General features: G+C 46.9%; 1 long non-coding RNA gene across 5 annotated transcripts in view; it reads left to right on the top strand.

Annotated features, from left to right (window-relative positions):
- LOC309797580 overlaps positions 1 to 19,750 on the top strand; it is a 117,413-nt gene that overhangs the window by 22,155 nt on the left and 75,508 nt on the right. For 3 of the 5 annotated variants that reach the window (XR_014292715.1, XR_014292717.1, XR_014292718.1), the window contains 4 exons: positions 114 to 230; positions 1,652 to 1,764; positions 10,486 to 10,570; positions 12,020 to 12,278. This is a non-coding gene — a long non-coding RNA (uncharacterized lncRNA). Of the gene's footprint in view, positions 1 to 113; positions 231 to 1,651; positions 1,813 to 10,485; positions 10,571 to 12,019; positions 12,279 to 19,750 lie in introns of those variants that run through there. The other 2 variants (XR_014292716.1, XR_014292714.1) reach the window with 2 other exon arrangements.

The following is a 19,750-nucleotide window of genomic DNA, read 5'->3' as shown; positions in this document are numbered from 1 at the left end:
CTAATATTATTCCAAAATTTTAAAAATATGTAGGTGGATAACACTATGAAAAATTAACTGATATATTCTTTTATTATTTCTCTTTGCTCCCTGGATTTTTTTTCCCCATCCAGTCAGCTAGACACTGTGAGCTCACTGCATTAGGAAGGTAAAGACTCAGCAGAAATGAGGGAGAAAAAAAGAAAATTCTCAGCTTTGGAATGTTCACAACGGAGGCCACAGTAGAACAGGTGAGAATTCTGTGAACAAAAAATAAATGTCGTCTCAAATGCAAAAAAGTATTATCTCTACTGGGAGGCAGGAAAGGGAGGGAGGGAAGGACTGAAGGAGAGAGATCAGTGTGGCCAGGGACATGGAGACTGTGCTTGAGGACGATATGCCCAATCAGAATCAGAGAATCAGAGAATCAGAATCTGGAGAAGGTTCAGCCTGCACGTGATCATTGCCTCCAGCCAGCACCCTCATCTCAGACGTTGGGAAATTCAGAGAGAGACATTGGGAGAACGTCAGGAGGGCCACACGCAGAGTCTGTGTGGCAGGGGTTTTGGCCGTTCCCTATTTGTGAGGAGTCCCCAGCAATTTGCAGGCCTCTTCTGGAAAATGCAGGCGGACGTCTCTAGTGCTTATGTGAAAGCTTGTTCACAAACCTTGAAAGATACAGATGTAGCTGACAGATAGATGCATAGATAGAAAAATGTCATTAAATCAAAGCTCCAGGAAAGGTTTGGAAAATGCCCTTTATTGCATAGGACGCTTCTATTGTCATATGATGTTAGACTGAGTGCCGGTCCCTTCATCCTCCTTCAGACCACGGCATTCTGTCTGCTACTCTCCCGAGGGTCCTTTCTTCTCCCTGGAAGGGATAAAGCAAATGAGGTAGAACAGGAAGAGACAAGAAGCACTCCAAGCTCTGCTGGTCAGGGTTACCCTCCAGCATTGCCTTAATGCTCAGAGCCACACACACCACAGTGAGCTTGGCTCCAGATCAACTACCACGCCACGAAGGTTCTGGAACTTTTCCATATCTCAGGGGACCTCATTTCCACGTGACTCTCTTTCCTATTCCCCTTTGTCACAGAAGGCTAGGTCCAGTGGTCAGGGTGAGATCTCGGCTCAGGCCCAAGGCTCTCAGACCTCAAAGTTCTGGTCCTGCAAGGGCCCCTGTCCTCTCTTGAGACCACTCCTGGCTCTCTCTGCCGAGAAGGAGCTGCTGGCAGTACGTCCTCTAAGAGTTGAGGTCCATCGTGCAGACCCTGAGAAAACTCCTAGGAAAAGGCTCCACCTTCTTGTTTACGTCAACAGATGTCAATGCCTTTGTTAGGGCTGGGTGTGTCCCATTTGATGCAACTGCAGAGCCATTAGGTAAACCAGCACATGTGTGCGGCCCCTTCCCTTAGACTCCTCTGGGCCCTCGTGACATAGGCTCAGAAGACTGCCAGCCTCAAGCCTTACCTCTTCCAAGGGACGGCCACACCGTCTTCCAGGATCTTCTGTCCCATGAATCTCAGTTGCTGTTTGGAACTCAAAGGAGAGAAAAGACCCTGCCTGCGGGGTCTCTTTGGGCTGGGGCCTTCGCCCGTGGGCTGCTCTCCCTCATACTCCTTTTCTTCTTGCTTCTCTTCCTCCTCCTCCTCCTCCTCCTCCTCCTCAGGGGTGCTCTCGGATTCCACATTGCCCATCCACTGGGCCATGTTGAGATGAAAGACACGGCAGCTGAAGCCCTACAGGACGCCGAACTTCACGTGCTGCTGGAGGATCTCCAAGGTGGGGAAGACCCGGCAGCAGGCCATGCACCTGAAGCCGGTCTCCATGGTCAGCATCCAGTCCGCTGTCTTGGCGCTGGGTCTCTCCTCGACGGCAGGTGGCCCTGATGGGCTGCCTGGCTCTGCTCTTTCCTCATACTCTTTCTCCTCCCCAGTGGGCTCACTGTCAGACAGGAGGCTTTCGGTGGACACATCAGAAGAGGGGTCAGTGGCTACTGCACACACATCCTCAGGAAGGGTCACTTCTTCTATCCTCAGCTGCTTTTCAGGCAACTCCAAGGGTTTCTTTGTCTTCCAGGAGACAGTGACACCCTTGTTCACTTGTACCTGCATGTAGTATATTTTCATGCCCCTTTCCTCTTTGTCTGGGTGCAGATAGTTCTTACAGGGTGAAGAGGGTGAGGAGGAGACACAGTGTGATGGGGAAGCGGTCTCTCCTTGTTCCTGATCCTGGGCTAGGGTTGGTCTAGGCTGGGCAGTGTCTCGATGAAATCTCCGGATTCCTGAAAAAGGAAATGAAAATCATAATAACATGCATGGGCCATGCCGGAAGCTGAGGGAGCAGGTGTGGTAGACGAGAGAGGGACATTGGCACGACATAGCTATGTCGTGAGCTTGGTGTCTGTTGGCCGTAGGACGGAGTGGTGTATCTGGTGTCATCTGTGGGCTTTTCATGTGCGTGGGGGGGGATACTGGAGCGGTGTCTGTATACAGGGGTGTGGAGTATGGTGGTGAGGGCTGTAGTATGTGAGGGATGCAGCTGGATGCGTGTACGACGAGGAGTGTGAGTTTGGGAATATCGGTGGTGCATTCCTTGTGGAATGGGGCTGTGGTGCAGGAGAGTACTGTGGAGCACGTGCTTGGGGTTGATGTGCACTGAGAAGGGCTGTGCCTGGAGGGCGCGTGTATGTGTGAGCTGTGTGCACCTGAGCTGGATGGTCCTGCTCTCAGGCTGGAGGTGTATGATGCAGAACTCTGTCCTTCTCTGGAAGCAAAGGCAAAGACAAAGCCTACATTTTCCTCTGAAGATGCTTAATCTGGTCCCTCTTCCCTCCACCTCAAGCCCAGACCTTTCCGGCCCCTGCTCCTTGACTTCCCCACCATGGTAGTAGCAGTATTCACACACAGACACCCAGTTTCAGCTGGCATCCATGCCCTCGGAACAGCGCCGGCATCCTGCCCAGTCTCCTCCACAGAGCCCTCATCACCTCTGATGACCCTGGATTTCCTCTCAGCCTCCCTGGGATCTGTGTGCCTCCTGCCTCACAGCCAAGCACCCCCTCACCTGAGGAGCCCCGCGCCCTTACCAGCGTAGCTGAGCTTGCACAGTGTAGAAGTACAGAAGAAGTTTTTAGAGGCAGTGGAGACCTCCCCTGCCCCTGGGCTGCAGCCTTGGGCCACCACAGTGGATCCAAGCCGAGGGGGATCCTCTTGTGACTTCGAGATTCCTGAGGGAGGAATGAAAGGCTCAGGGTGGGTTCATCAGTCCTCTGTCCACAGATATTTACTGAGTGTGTGACACGTTTCAGGTGCAGTGAATACACACAGTTGAGAGTGTGGTTCCCAGTGGATCCTCCAGGATTTAATTCCAATCAATACTTATTCTCTCACTGTCTAGTTGGTAATGTAGGCCTCGGTGGTGACTGTGAGTGTGTGGGAAGAGTGAGTGATGTGTATCAGTTAAGGCTGTGATAAGTGTGGGGTTGGCATGGGGAGCACAGTGCAGACGTGTCTATCTGTGTCTGTGGCCTTTGTGTGCATGGTTTCTGTTCACAAGTCAGGAATTCTGGGGCATGTAACTTTTCCTCATTACATGGTGTGGCTTGTATTTATGGTGCGTGTTCATTCATTCATTCACCAAGATTCAGTAAGCAGCTACTCCTGTGTATCCGGCACTCTTCCATTGTTGTAGTCTTTGGTAACGCTGCACATTCTAGTAGGGGAAGACACACGCTAAACAAAACTACAATAAATAGATAATACATCAGCTGGTGGTAAGTATATAAGGGTTGCCAGACTTAGCGAACAAGAATACAAGGCACCCAGTTAAATTTCAGTTTCAGATAAACCCAGAATAATTTTTTAGTGTAAGTATTCCCATGCAGTATTTGGCCTGACTTAGTTTTAGTGTAAGTAGGGCCCATAAAATATGTGGGACATACGGATACTGAAAAATTACTTGTTGTTTATCTGGAATTCAAATTGAACTGGATAGCCCATATTTTCTCTGGCAATCCTGACATGGGTTACTGAGACTGTGGTTTACTGTGGTTTGTACAAAGCGGGTCTGGCATTACTCAAGAATGTGTTACAAGTGTGGTGTGTATGACACGTGACTGGTTCTTATAGAGGTATTTAGAGATGGCTGAAGTTAGCTGTGTTTGTGCAAGGGTTGAGGAGATACATGTATATATAGTGTGTGTGTGTGTGTGTGTGTGTGTGTGTCCTATATATATAGTGTGTGTGTCTATATACATATCTCATCTCCAGCGTTTGGTGTTGGAGGAGAGGATTGTGATACAGGTGGGTTGTATGAGAACGTAGTACAGGAGGGATCCGTGTATATACCTCCATGTGCTGTGTGTGGTTTACTAAGGAAGTTATATGTGGGGTGTGTGATACTTTTGCTGTATCAGAGTGTACATGGGTGTATGAGTTACTGTCTCATAAAACACCCCTAACAAGAATTCTGTATACACTCTTACGTACACCGAGTGTCAGCCAGGTCCAGGCAGGGTGACAAGAACTTTACCACGCAGACTTTATATCTGGTAAGCACTCTAACCCCATTCATCTCGCCCTTCTCTGCACTACCACACACACACACACACACACACACACACACTCACACACACACACACACACACAGGAACATAGAGCAAAATATTCTGAATGGTCAGGCGCAGTCATTGCCTTCCCCAGCCTGTCCCAACCACTGCCTGGAAATCTGCCTGCTGTCTAGAGCTCCACTCCCAGGGCCCATCCTACAGTCTCCAGGGCCCTGGGCCTGGTAGGAGCTACTGGGCTCTAATCTGGGGCAGAGGCCTCTAGCTGGAGCTCTGGGGTGACCACCCCTCTCCCAGGGCAAGCTACTCGCCTACATTTAATGCACGCAGGCACCACATGGCCCGTGGCTCTCTGAGCTCCCCACAGGACCCTGAGGACATTTCTCACCCCTGCTCACGCGGTCTCAGTCTCTGGAAAACCCTTCCCTTCCCTTGATCTCCTTTGGGAAATTCTTCCTGTTGAAGGAATAAATCCTCCTTGCTTTCAATATGACACCATTCCTAGACAAACAATCTTCTTTCAAAGTGCATTCCACTTGTCAAGATATTTTTCAACAGGGCCTTCAACTCATGGGGCTTCTCTTTCCACTTTGGTAAAAGAGGCCAAGCAACTCATGGGTCTCTCTCAGCATCCTTGCATCCTTCACATCCCCCACCTCATGACCCCAGGGAAAGATCCAAGAGAATAAGAGAGAAATCGGGGACTGAGAAAAGCTGCACCTCTAGGTCTGTGCAAGCAGGATGCAGCCTGCTGTGAGTCCGACAAAGCTCCAGGCCCGGCTGCCCCAGGAGAGAGTCCTCAGACCAGCGGAGCTGACCTCCCATCTCCCAGGGGGCATCTGGCCGTTCTGTGCCGTCTCACACCACAGCGACCCTCCGGATAGATACGGCAGCATCAGTGAGACAAGGTCTCTCGCTCCCTGCTTCACAGGTGACACGTTCTCAGTCCCCCGCTTCCTAGAGAAGCTTCAGTTTGGCAGAAACCCATGTGCCCCAGCCAATTTGCCCCCCACATACCTCCTCCGTTCTCGGCAGTTTCCTGGGACTCTTCATTTTCCAGATGTTTCCTCTTTTGTCGCCGTTCCATCGTACCAACTAGTAGTCTCCCTGAGAAGATGCCTCAAGAGATGTCCAACTCCTCCTCTTCCCTACAGGTTGGCCCTTCTTGGCTCTTGGGCAATCCGTTGAAATGATTCAATACAAATAAAAATAGTCAAGTCTCCTAAATGGCTGAAAAACTTGTACCACTTAGTGAACCAGCAGTACTGCCTAGTGCTCACCAGGGCTGTTATGTTTGCAAGGTTGCCAGGCACACAGTGGAATTCTGTGACCTCAGTGATGACATCAGAGCATTCGGTGGACCTAGGTTGAGCACAGTGTCTGCAGTAGCACAGGCCCCATTTTCAAGAACAATTCCTTTTTCCCAGCCGAAGCTTTCCCGTGAAAGGGAAAGGTTCATACCATATCTATTATAAATTGTATCATACCATGTCTATTATAAAATTCACATTTTGATTGGAGATCTTTTAATGTCTTTACTAGAGAGATTTAATATGAATATTTTAAATGGTCTCCAGTTTCCCTGTGGATTATTGACATTTTAAACTCTGCACTTCAATTTTCCCTCAATACGTGTAATTTTGTCACGGCTATTTCTGTACTTAAAGATGAGGAACTATATAATTGATTGCTTCATTTTTTCCCCATCTCTTTCCAAGGTACTGCATTTGATTGTGTCTTGCGACTGAGTGAAAAATGCTAGTCCTTGAGTCAGGACATTGGGCCCTTTACCAAGTAACTCAACCTATCTGAGCTTCAGCTTCTGTATGTGCGATCAAGAGGCTTGGACTAGCTGACTTTTCAAATGCTGTGTTTCTTTGATTCAATCTCACTTACTGATCTGCTCCTTAAGAAGAGGGTCTGTTCTCATAAAGTAACAACAGTCTTTTCCTAACCTTGGGTTGGGCGGAGTTTATCTGTTCGTACTCGGTTTGTTAGTTATATTGCCTTCTACGTATGCTTAGCTCTAAATAATTTATATCACTCTTGTGACAATTTTTAGATCTTCTTTTTTTCTTATTTTTCTTTTACAGTTTCTAATTTGTTATCGCCAGTGTAGAGGAGCCTGATTGACTTTTAACATTTATTGATCTTGTATGTGTGTGCCTTGTTGAACCGTCTTATTAGTTCCTGCTAGTTTATCTGTGGGTTCTTTTGGGTCTCCTAGATAAATGAGCATATTAAATGTAAATAATGTGTTCTTTGGATAAAGTTTATTTTCTTGCATCTCTATGTATAGAAGCAACATGTTGAATTGATTTAAATATTTAAATACTTACATACCTGTTATCACAATCTAACATTCTTTATCTTATTTTCTTTCAATCAATATTATGTTTTCAAGATTTATCCACGTGAATCCATATAGATCTAGGTCTTTGATTTTTGACTGTTTGATATTATTTGATCACATGCATATAGCATCATTTATTTTCCATTCAAGCATTATTGGACAATTGGATTGTTTCCCTCCCTTCTCTAGAACAAACAACATTTCCTAGAATATCCCTGAAGATGTCTGACAGTCGAGAAGGGCCAGGCTGCCCGAAGGATTGCTACTTGCTTTTAGCCACCTTCCAACAGGCCGTCTCCAGCCAGCAATTTGAAGCACAGCTGAAATGAGAACTGCCCCAAATGTGAAGATCTTAGGAGCTTCCTAGAAGGTGGGAGGTTAATGATAGGCATCCTGCTGGGATCCCAGGGGAGTCTGAGCTGGCCTGAAGCTCATCTTCCTCCTCCACCTCTCAAGAGAAATGTGGAGGAAAGAAGACTTCAAAAACTGTGAGCAGGCAGAGGGAGAGATATTGGGGGCCGAAGCTGTAACTGAGGTCTTGGAGTGGGCTGTGAGCACGCAGAGCCTCTAGAGAGCCAGGCTCTGCCTTCTGAGGACTTCTCCCCTAAGGCTGCTCATAATTCACGTGATACCAGCCATATAGAGCCGACTTGGCCCACACTGTCACAGGAAGCCTTATCAGAATCTCTTCTTCTTCATACACTCTTGTGTCTGTTACTTGGTTATTGCCTTTGGTACTCCACTGATGTGAACCACAGTCTCCAGGGGATGGAGGACACTAGTGACCCATGTTGCTCTGTGGCCTCCGTCCACAGCTTGAGGGTAAGGGAAGAGGCCAAATGAAGGTCAAGAAGGAAAGATGGAGTTTGAAGAGAAGACCTGAGTTAAGGGTGTCTTCTCAAGTCTTGATGACTGAAATGTAGCTCCAGTACCTGAAGTCCTGCTTGTTCTCAAGGCTGACCGCGGGGCTGGGTGCACTCAGTGAAGGAACCATATACACTTAGTATTTCCTTGCTTGCTCACACTTGCCCTCCTCTGATACACCCTCTGCAAGACTGATCTTCCCCTGAAACAACTTTCCACCTGCCACTGTCATCTCATGAACATTTGCTTCCCCTTCCTAGTGTCCCCCTAGAATACCATTGCAGCCAATTCATAATTTGATAATCATGCTGCTTACCATAGTCTCAGCAACTTCTGATAAATTTTATTCACTTTATTCCATAGTCTTCACCCATCAATGATCTTCCTTAACTTCCTAGCTGCAGGTTAACCCATTCGAAATCATTTCTATTTCTTTCTCTTCTTTGGCAAATCCTTTCTATCTTTTAAGGTCTTTTTCTTGTCTCTCTACCATCCTGCCTTCCTGAACTTCTTTTTTTTTTCCGTTTAAGTAACCTTTCAATCTCCTTCCCCAGTTTCCTCATAAATATTGAGAGTTTATTCCTCACACGTTAGACAGCGGTTTATGAATGACCAGGCATAACGGACTCAGAATGAGTTGGCACCCCCGAGGTACCTGTCTTGCTGGGGAGCCACAGATGAAGGGCTGTCTGCTGGAAACATGTTTGCATGGAGTCAGGCTGAGTGGCCTCAGGGTGTTTGCCCTGCACTTGTGTGTGTTTCTCCCTAGTTGGTTTCCTTGTCCAGCCACCTGTGACCTCCCTCCATCCAGCCCAGGGAATCCTTCTCCTCACAGGGGTAGGATGTTTGTCTCATTTTCCATCACATCCTTTCCCCAAAGTTTGGTTTGAGTTGTTCCCATTCCAAAGACCTTTCCTCTTTGAAGAGAAAAGAGAAAATCTTTTCTCTCCTTTCCTCTCACTTCACTTCTGCTCTATTATCTCCTCCGACCAGAATGGCCCACTGACTCACATGGGTGTAGATCCGAAGATGGCAAGAACCGCCAGCAATTCTGAGATAATAATACGGATGGATCAGGAAAACTTGAAAACCTTTCTCCCGCCACATTAAAAAAAATTGCACTTCCAGTGTATTCAGAGTCTCAGTGTAGAAACACAAATGATAGAGAAATTGAATGACACTCAAGTTTTTCCTTCCTCCTTTCCTGATTTATTCTAATCCTCCATGCTAACATGATGAACTATTTGTTAGGTAAAGTTTCAGACATTTTCTACCCATGCACACTTTTCTTCTTTTCACATAACAGTGTGAACTAGGTCACTTTCAACATGCTGTGATTCTGTGATTCACTGTCTCCCACCGAGTCATCCACTGATAAAGTCATCTGTGTCACGGAGAACTATTTCCAATAGCTAATAGCCAATGTCTGTGGAGTGCTTACTCTGTGTCTGTTTCTTGTAACTACTTTACAGATCATTTGTACAACCTACCCATGGACCAGGTACAATTATGACCCCCAAGTGACAGATAAGTGCAGATAAGTACAAATAAATACAGAGGCCAAGTGACTTGCCCAAGACACTGGAGCAAATCAAAATCCATGCCTCTGTAATCATTGTGCTCTATTGCCTCTGTCTGGGAGGCTTGATGATTTGGCAACTAAAACCTTAAATATCATGTTCCATTTTTATATCTGTGACACAAGCGTGGGGCTGTGATATGGGGTAACTAACCTGACTACTTTTGAAAACCCTTATGCACCTGGATGAAAGTAAGCCAGGGACTGCAAGCTATAGATTTAAGGTTTCCTACCAACTTTTAAAAATAGTTTCTTGAATGCAATTTACGTAGTGTCAAGTCTAGGATGTAGTCCAAATAGTAACAGAAAAATGGAGATATGTAGAAAAATACTTAAAGTTGACAAGTATTGGGAGTGTAGTATTTTTGGGGCCAGTGTGTAGACCGCAGGAAAACTTGCTGTTTCCATCCCAAAGGGAAGAGCCCTACGTTGCCACTGCCAAGGTCCCTGGGGCAGCAAGTGTGCTCACTGCTTAGTAAAGAAGCATCCTCAGTTTGATAGAATCATATGGGAGCCTTACATTTGGTTAGCAGTTCTACATTCTTGATGTAATAATATTTTCAGGGTGTGGGAGGGTATCAAGCTCTGAAAATACCCTTGGAGAGATTTGCTTATTAAGTTTGGCTTTTTCAATCTCCCTACTACTTCTTGACTAAACACCAGGCGGTTTCCTTCACTTTTCAGAACCATGTTGTTTTTCCCTTGTCTAATGAACTTTGAAATACTTTTGGATGAGCTATTAAGTTTGGGAGAAAATAAACATCTCTTTAAAATAAGGAAGATAACAACAATGACAAGTAGAAAAAGCTCTAAAACAGAGAATATCCTCCATTCTAGCCAATGACTGGGAGTGGAAGGTGCGTGCTCGCTGTCCAGGATGTATAAATAAAAGCTGAGGAGGCGCTGAGGCGTCTCCTGGATCTCTATGAGCCTCCATCATTTCTGAAGGGTAGGGTTGACAGATAAAATATAGGCTGTTTAGTTAAATATGAATGTCAGAAAAACAACAAGTATATTTTTAAGATAAGTATGCCCCAAATAGTTCATAGGATCTACTTATACTAAAAATAATAACTTATTATTCATGTGAAGTTCAAGTTTAACTGGGTATCCTGTACTTTTATTTACTAAATCTGACAGCCCTACTGATGATCCACAATGGAGGCAGTTGAGGAGCGGTACATGCTGGCTCTCGGACAGTCAGAAATGGCTTCAGCAGATCCAGGTACAGTATGAAATTCTTTTTGGATGTAGCTCAGAAGCCATGGCCAGCCCTTGACTGCAAGTACTGCCTCGGGTTTCCCTGAGGTGGGGTAAACCTTCCTCTTAATGGCCTTTTGGTAAGTCTGGAAGACCATATCCAAGGGGAGCCCCAAAGTCAGTTTCATCCTCACAACCATGTTTCCAATTCCTGGAATTGGCTGCATGTGACTCACAAGAGCTGAGGAGGTTTGTGGAAATTGGGAGTGTCATAGCTTGAACCCTTTGTAGGTAAAGTTTTGTTGTTGTGAGAGTTTTAACAGGAGCAATGTGAAAGACTCCAGGTCCCCAGGTAGATAGAAATAATCCTGTTCTACCTGTGTGTATGTGACAAGTCTCTAATAGTTCAGAGAGCAAGTATCTGGTCTTAGAAAGACTGATCCAAGCTTGGATGTTTCTGGCGACAAGGCAAGGTCCTGAGTTTCAAGTTCACCTTTTATGGTTGAGGAGACAATAAGGTGGTCAGAACGAAATCATGGAGGAGACCTTGGCTTCATCCATTGTGCAGGCTTGTATATGTGTTTCTATGTAGATTGTGTTTCAAAGGTGGAGCTTGTTTACAACTATGAACATTCTCTGATGTGCTTTTTGGACCTTCATTCCCAGAGCGAGAGCAGTGCCGAGGCTCTAGAAATGCCATGGATATTCTGAGCTGTCAGTGGCATTTCCCAGGTACTGTTCCCCTCGTGCCGCTCCTTGAAATGTCCAAAGGGATTATCATCTGTCTTGTGGCGGGTCCTAGCATTGTGAAAGGAAGCTGCTGCACCTGGCTCAGAGGATTTCGGATGTGGTGGGAGGAGTAGTAGTACTACGACTATAAATTGTATCACAGCATATCTATTCCATCTTGAGAGTGGGGTTGGGGGGTTATGAAGGGGGGCTTTTATTGTACTTTTATACATTGTACCCTTGAAACTAATTCAATTTTTTTAAATTAATTAATTTATTTTGGGCTGCATTGGGTCTTGTTGCTGCTAGCGGGCGTTCTATAGTTGCAGTGAGCGGGGGCTCCTCTTGGCTGTGGTGCACGGGCTTCTCATTGCAGTGGCTTCTCTTGTTGCGGAGCATGGGCTCTAGGCATGCAGGCTTCCGTAGTTGTGGCACGTGGGCTCGGTAGATGTGGCACACGGGCTCTAGAGCGCAGGCTCAGTAGTTGTGGCGCGTGAGGTTTGTTACTCCATGGCACGTTGGATCTTCCCACACCAGGGCTCGAACCCATGTCCCCTGTATTCCCAGGCATATTCTTAACCCCTGCTCCACCAGGGAGGCCCAATAATTCAGATTTTTATAAAGAGAAGATTCCTAATATTGTTCCAAAATTTTAAAAATATGTAGTTGGATAACACTATGAAAAATTAACTGATATATTCTTTTTTTATGTCTCTTTGCTCCCTGGATTTTTTTCCTCATCCAGTCAGCTAGGCACTGTGAGTTCACTGCATTAGGAAGGTAAAGACTCATCAGAAATGAGGGAGAAAAAAAGAAAATTCTCAGGTTTGGAATGTTCAAAACAGAGGCCACAGTAGAACAGGTGAGAATTCTGTGAACAAAAAATAAATGTCGTCTCAAATGCAAAAAAGTATTCTCTGCACTGGGAGGCAGGAGAGGGAGGGAGGGAAGGACTGAAGGAGAGAGATCAGTGTGGCCAGGGACATGGAGACTGTGCTTGAGGACGATAGGCCCAGGAAGAGAATCAAAATCTGGAGAAGATTCAGCCTGCACGTGATCATTGCCTCCAGCCAGCACCCTCATCTCAGACCTCGGGAAATTCAGAGAGAGTGGGAGGAAGTCAGGAGGGCCACGCGCAGAGTCTGTGTGGCAGGGGTTGTTGCCATTCCCTATTTGTGAGAAGTCCCCAGCAATTCCCTGACCTCCTTCTGGAAAATGCAGGCGGACGTCTCAAGCGCTTATGTGAAAGCTTGTTCACAAACCTTGAAAGATACAGATGTAGCTGACAGATAGATGCATAGATAGAAAAATGTCATTAAATCAAAGCTCCAGGAAAGGTTTGGAAAATGCCCTTTATTGCATAGGACGTTCCTATTGTCATATGTTGTTAGACTGAGTGCCGGTCCCTGCATCCTCCTTCAGACCATGGCATTCTGTCTGCTACTCTCCCGAGGGTCCTTTCTTCTCCCTGGAAGGGATAAAGCAAATGAGGTAGAACAGGAAGAGACAAGAAGCACTCCAAGCTCTGCTGGTCAGGGTTACCCTCCAGCATTGCCTTAATGCTCAGAGCCACACACACCACAGTGAGCTTGGCTCCAGATCAACTACCACGCAACGAAGGTTCTGGAACATTTCCATATCCCGGGGGACCTCATTTCCACCTGACTCTCTTTCCTATTCCCCTTTGTCACAGAAGGCTAGGTACAGTGGAAAGGGTGAGATCTCGGCTCAGGCCCAAGGCTCTCAGACCTCAAAGTTCTGGTCCTGCAAGGGCCCCTGTCCTCTCTTGAGACCACTCCTGGCTCTCTCTGCCGAGAAGGAGCTGCTGGCAGTACGTCCTCTAAGAGTTGAGGTCCATCGTGCAGACCCTGAGAAAACTCCTAGGAAAAGGCTCCACCTTCTTGTTTACGTCAACAGAGGTCAATGCCTTTGTTAGTGCTGGGTGTGTCCCATTTGATGCAACTGCAGAGCCATTAGGTCAACCAGCACATGTGTGCGGCCCCTTCCCTTAGACTCCTCTGGGCCCTCGTGACATAGGCTCAGAAGACTGCCAGCCTCAAGCCTTACCTCTTCCAAGGGACGGCCACACCGTCTTCCAGGATCTTCTGTCCCATGAATCTCAGTTGCTGTTTGGAACTCAAAGGAGAGAAAAGACCCTGCCTGCGGGGTCTCTTTGGGCTGGGGCCTTCCCCCGTGGGCTGCTCTCCCTCATTCTCCTTTTCTTCTTGCTTCTCTTCATCCTCCTCCTCCTCCTCCTCCTCCTCCTTCTCTTCCTTCTCCTCCTCGTCCTCCTCCTCAGGGATGCTCTCGGATTCCACATTGCCCATCCACTGGGCCATGTTGAGATGAAAGACACGGCAGCTGAAGCCCTACAGGACGCCGAAATTCACGTGCTGCTGGAGGATCTCCAAGGTGGGGAAGACCCGGCAGCAGGCCATGCACCTGAAGCCGGTCTCCATGGTCAGCATCCAGTCCGCTGTCTTGGCGCTGGGTCTCTCCTCGACGGCAGGTGGCCCTGATGGGCTGCCTGGCTCTGCTCTTTCCTCATACTCTTTCTCCTCCCCAGTGGGCTCACTGTCAGACAGGAGGCTTTCGGTGGACACATCAGAAGAGGGGTCAGTGGCTACTGTGCACACATCCTCAGGAAGGGTCACTTCTTCTATCCTCAGCTGCTTTTCAGGCAACTCCAAGGGTTTCTTTGTCTTCCAGGAGACAGCGACACCCTTGTTCACTTGTACCTGCATGTAGTATATTTTCATGCCCCTTTCCTCTTTGTCTGGGTGCAGATCGTTCTTACAGGGTGAAGAGGGTGAGGAGGAGACACAGTGTGATGGGGAAGCGGTCTCTCCTTCTTCCTGATCCTGGGCTAGGGGTGGTCTAGGCTGGGCAGTGTCTCGAAGAAATCTCCGGATTCCTGAAAAAGGAAATGAAAATCATAATAACATGCATGGGCCATGCTGGAAGCTGAGGGTGCAGGTGTGGTAGACGAGAGAGGGACATTGGCATGGCATAGCTATGTCATGAGCTTGGTGTCTGTTGGCCGTAGGACGGAGTGGTGTATCTGGTGTCATCTGTGGGCTTTTCATGTGCATGGAGGGGGGATACTGGAGCGGTGTCTGTATACAGGGGTGTGGAGTATGGTGGTGAGGGCTGTAGTATGTGAGGGATGCGGCTGGATGAGTGTACGACGAGGAGTGTGTTTGGGAATATTGGTGGTGCATTCCTTGTGGAATGGGGCTGTGGTGCAGGAGAGTACTGTGGAGCACGTGCTTGGGGTTGATGTGCACTGAGAAGGGCTGTGCCTGGAGGGCACGTGTATGTGTGAGCTGTGTGGACCTGAGCTGGATGGTCCTGCTCTCAGGCTGGAGGTGTATGATGCAGAACTCTGTCCTTCTCTGGAAGCAAAGGCAAAGACAAAGCCTACATTTTCCTCTGAAGATGCTTAATCTGGTCCCTCTTCCCTCCACCTCAAGCCCAGACCTTTCCGGCCCCTGCTCCTTGACTTCCCCACCATGGTAGTAGCAGTATTCACACACAGACACCCAGACTCAGCTGGCATCCATGCCCTCGGAACAGCTCAGCCATCCTGCCCAGGCTCCACTACAGAGCCCTCATCACCTCTGATGACCCTGGATTTCCTATCAGCCTCCCTGGGATCTGTGTGCCTCCTGCCTCACAGCCAAGCACCCCCTCACCTGAGGAGCCCCGCGCCCTTACCAGCGTAGCTGAGCTTGCGCAGAGTAGAAGTACAGAAGAAGTATTTAGAGGCAGAGGAGACCTCCCCTGCCCCTGGGCTGCAGCCTTGGGCCACCACAGTGGATCCAAGCCGAGGGGGATCCTCTTGTGACTTCGAGATTCCTGAGGGAGGAATGAAAGGCTCAGGGTGGGTTCATCAGTCCTCTGTCCACAAATATTTACTGAGTGTGTGACACGTGTCAGGTGCAGTGAATACACACAGTTGAGAGTGTGGTTCCCAGTGGATCCTCCAGGATTTAATTCCAATCAATACTTATTCTCTCACTGTCTAGTTGGTAATGTAGGCCTCGGTGGTGACTGTGAGTGTGTGGGAAGAGTGAGTGATGTGTATCAGTTAAGTCTGTGGTAAGTGTGGGGTTGGCATGGGGAGCACAGTGCAGACGTGTCTATCTGTGTCTGTGGCCTTTGTGTGCATGGTTTCTGTTCACAAGTAAGCAATTCTGGGACATGTAACTTTTCCTCATTACATGGTGTGGCTTGTATTTATGGTGCGTGTTCATTCATTCATTCACCAAGATTCAGTAAGCAGCTACTCCTGTGTATCCGGCACTCTTCCATTGTTGTAGTCTTTGGTAACGCTGCACATTCTAGTAGGGGAAGACACACAGTAAACAAAACTACAATAAATATATAATACATCAGCTGGTGGTAAGTATATAAGGGTTGCCAGACTTAGCGAACAAGAATAGAAGGCACCCAGTTAAATTTCAGTTTCAGATAAACCCAGAATAATTTTTTAGTGTAAGTATTCCCATGCAGTATTTGGTCTGACTTAGTTTTAGTGTAAGTAGGGCCCATACAATATGTGGGACATACGGATACTGAAAAATTACTTGTTGTTTATCTGGAATTCAAATTGAACTGGATAGCCCATATTTTCTCTGGCAATCCTGACATGGGTTACTGAGACTGTGGTTTACTGTGGTTTGTACAAAGCGGGTCTGGCATTACTCAAGAATGTGTTATAAGGGTGGTGTGTATGACACGTGACTGGTTCTTATAGAGGTATTTAGAGATGGCTGAAGTTAGCTGTGTTTGTGCAAGAGTTGAGGAGATACATGTATATATAGTGTGTGTGTGTGTGTGTGTCCTATATATATAGTGAGTGTGTCTATATACATATCTCATCTCCAGCGTTTGGTGTTGGAGGAGAGGATTGTGATACAGGTGGTTTGTATGAGAACGTAGTATAGGAGGGATGCGTGTATATACCTCCATGTGCTGTGTGTGGTTTACTAAGGAATTTATATGTGGGGTGTGTGATATTTTTGCTGTATTAGAGTGTACATGGGTGTATGAGATACTGTCTCATAAAACACCCCTAACAAGAATTCTGTATACACTCTTACGTACACCGAGTGTCAGCCAGGTCCAGGCAGGGTGACAAGAACTTTACCACGCAGACTTTATATCTGGTAAGCACTCTACCCCCATTCATCTCGCTCTTCTCTGCACTACCACACACACACACACACAAACACAGACACACACACACACTCACACACCCACACCCACACAGGAACATAGAGCAAAATATTCTGAATGGTCAGGGGCAGTCATTGCCTTCCCCAGCCTGTCCCAGCCACTGCCTGGAAATCTGCCTGCTGTCTAGAGCTCCATTCCCAGGGCCCATCCTACAGTCTCCAGGGCCCTGGGCCTGGTAGGAGCTACTGGGCTCTAATCTGGGGCAGAGGCCTCTAGCTGGAGCTCTGGGGTGACCACCCCTCTCCCAGGGCAAGCTACTCGCCTACATTTAATGCATGCAGGCACCACGTGGCCCGTGGCTCTCAGAGCCCCCCGCAGGACCCTGAGGCCCTTTCTCACCCCCGCTCACGCGGTCTCATTCTCTGGAAAACCCTTCCCTTCCCTTGATCTCCTTTGGGAAATTCTTCCTGTTGAAGGAATAAATCCTCCTTGCTTTCTATATGACACCATCCCTAGACAAACAATCTTCTTTCAAAGTGCATTCCACTTGTCAAGATATTTTTCAACAGGGCCTTCAACTCATGGGGCTTCTCTTTCCACTTTGGTAAAAGAGGCCAAGCAACTCATGGGTCTCTCTCAGCATCCTTGCATCCTTCACATCCCCCACCTCATGACCCCAGGGAAAGATCCAAGAGAATAAGAGAGAAATCGGGGACTGAGGAAAGCTGCACCTCTAGGTCTGTGCAAGCAGGATGCAGCCTGCTGTGAGTCCGACAAACCTCCAGGCCCGGCTGCCCCAGGAGAGAGTCCTCAGACCAACGGAGCTGACCTCCCATCTCCCAGGGGGCATCTGGCCGTTCTGTGCCGTCTCACACCACAGGGGCCCTCCAGATAGATATGGCAGCATCAGTGAGATAAGGTCTCTCGCTCCCTGCTTCACAGGTGACACGTTCTCAGTCCCCCGCTTCCTAGAGAAGCTTCAGTTTGGCAGAAACCCATGTGCCCCAGACAAGTTGCCCCCCACATACCTCCTCCGTTCTCGGCAGTTTCCTGGGACTCTTCATTTTCCAGATGTTTCCTCTTTTGTCGCCGTTCCATCGTACCAACTAGAAGTCTCCCTTAGAAGATGCCTCAAGAGATGTCCAACTCCTCCTCTTCCCTACAGGTTGGCCCTTCTTGGCTCTTGGGCAATCCGTTGAAATGATTCAATACAAATAAAAATGGTCAAGTCTCCTAAATGGCTGAAAAACTTGTACCACTTAGTGAACCAGCAGTACTGCCTAGTGCTCACCAGAGCTGTTATGTTTGCAAGGTTGCCAGGCGCACAGTGGAATTCTGTGACCTCAGTGATAACATCAGAGCATTCGGTGGACCTAGGTTGAGCACAGTGTCTGCAGTAGCACAGGCCCCATTTTCAAGAACAATTCCTTTTTCCCAGCCGAAGCTTTCCCGTGAAAGGGAAAGGTTCATACCATATCTATTATAAATTGTATCATACCATGTCTATTATAAAGTTCACATTTTGTTTGCAGATCTTATAATGTCTTTTCTAGAGAGATTTAATATGAATATTTTAAATGGTCTCCAGTTTCCCTGTGGATTATTGACATTTTAAACTCTGCACTTCAATTTTCCCTCAATACGTGTAATTTTGTCACGGCTATTTCTGTACTTAAAGATGAGGAACTATATACTTGATTTCTTCATTTTTTCCCCATCTCTTTCCAAGGTACTGCATTTGATTGTGTCTTGCGACTGAGTCAAAAATGCTAGTCCTTGAGTCAGGACATTGGGCCCTTTAGCAAGTAACTCAACCTATCTGGGCTTCAGCTTCTGTATGTGCGATCAAGAGGCTTGGACTAGCTGACTTTTCAAATGCTGTGTTTCGTTGATTCAGTCTCACTTACTGATCTGCTCCTTAAGAAGAGGGTCTGTTCTCATAAAGTAACAACAGTCTTTTCCTAACCTTGGGTTGGGCGGAGTTTAACTGTTCGTACTCAGTTTGTTAGTTATATTGCCTTCTACGTATGCTTAGCTCTAAATAATTTATATGGCTCTTGTGACTATTTTTAGATCTTCTTTTTTTCTTATTTTCTTTTACAGTTTCTAATTTGTTATCGCCAGTGTAGAAGAGCCTGATTGACTTCTAAAATTTATTGATCTTGTATGTGTGTGCCTTGTTGAACCGTCTTATTAGTTCCTGCTAGTTTATCTGTGGGTTCTTTTGGGTCTCCTAGATAAATGAGCATATTAAATGTAAATAATGTGTTCTTTGGATAAATTTTATTTTCTTGCATCTCTATATATAGAAGCAATATTTTGAATTGAATTAAATAGTTAAATACTTTCATACCTGTTATGACAATCTAACATTCTTTGTCTTATCTTATTTTCTTTCAATCAATGTTATGTTTTAAAGATTTATAAACGTGAATCCGTATAGATCTAGGTCTTTGATTTTTGACTGTTTGATATTCTTTGATCACATGCATATAGCATCATTTATTTTCCATTCAAGCATTATTGGACAATTGGATTGTTTCCTTCCCTTCTCTAGAACAAACAACGTTTCCTAGAATATCCCTGAAGATGTCTGACAGTCGAGAAGGGCCAGGCTGCCCGAAGGATTGCTACTTGCCTTTAGCCACCTTCCAACAGGCCATCTCCAGCCAGCAATTTGAAGCACAGCTGAAAGGAAAACTCCCCCAAATGTGGAGATGTTAGGAGCTTCCTAGAAGGTGGGAGGTTAATGATAGGCATCCTGCTGGGATCCCAGGGGAGTCTGAGCTGGCCTGAAGCTCATCTTCCTCCTCCACCTCTCAAGAGAAATGTGGAGGAAAGAAGACTTCAAAAACTGTGAGCAGGCAGATGGAGAGAGATTTGGGGCCGAAGCTGTAACTGAGGTCTTGGAGTGGGCTGTGAGGACACTGAGCCTCTAGAGAGCCAGGCTCTGCCTTCTGAGAACTTCTCCCCTAAGGCTGATCATAATTCAGGTGATACCAGCCATATAGATCCGACTTGGCCCACACTGTCACAGAAAGCCTTATCAGAATCTCTTCTTCTTCATACAATCTTGTGTCTGTTACTTGGTTATTGCCTTTGGTACTCCACTGATGTGAACCACAGTCGCCAGGTGATGGAGGACAGTAGTGATCCATTTTGTTCTGTGGCCCCAGTCCACAGCTTTAGCGTAAGCGAAGAGGCCAAATGAAGGTCAAGAAGGAAAGATGGAGTTTGAAGAGAAGACCTGAGTTAACGGTGTCTTCTCAAGTCTTGATGTATGAAATGTAGCTCC

Source organism: Mesoplodon mirus, assembly GCF_964341445.2.
Source record: "Mesoplodon mirus genome assembly, contig: HAP1_SCAFFOLD_752, whole genome shotgun sequence".
NCBI lineage: Eukaryota > Metazoa > Chordata > Mammalia > Artiodactyla > Ziphiidae > Mesoplodon > Mesoplodon mirus.
This window is presented reverse-complemented; position numbering and strand designations above follow the sequence as displayed.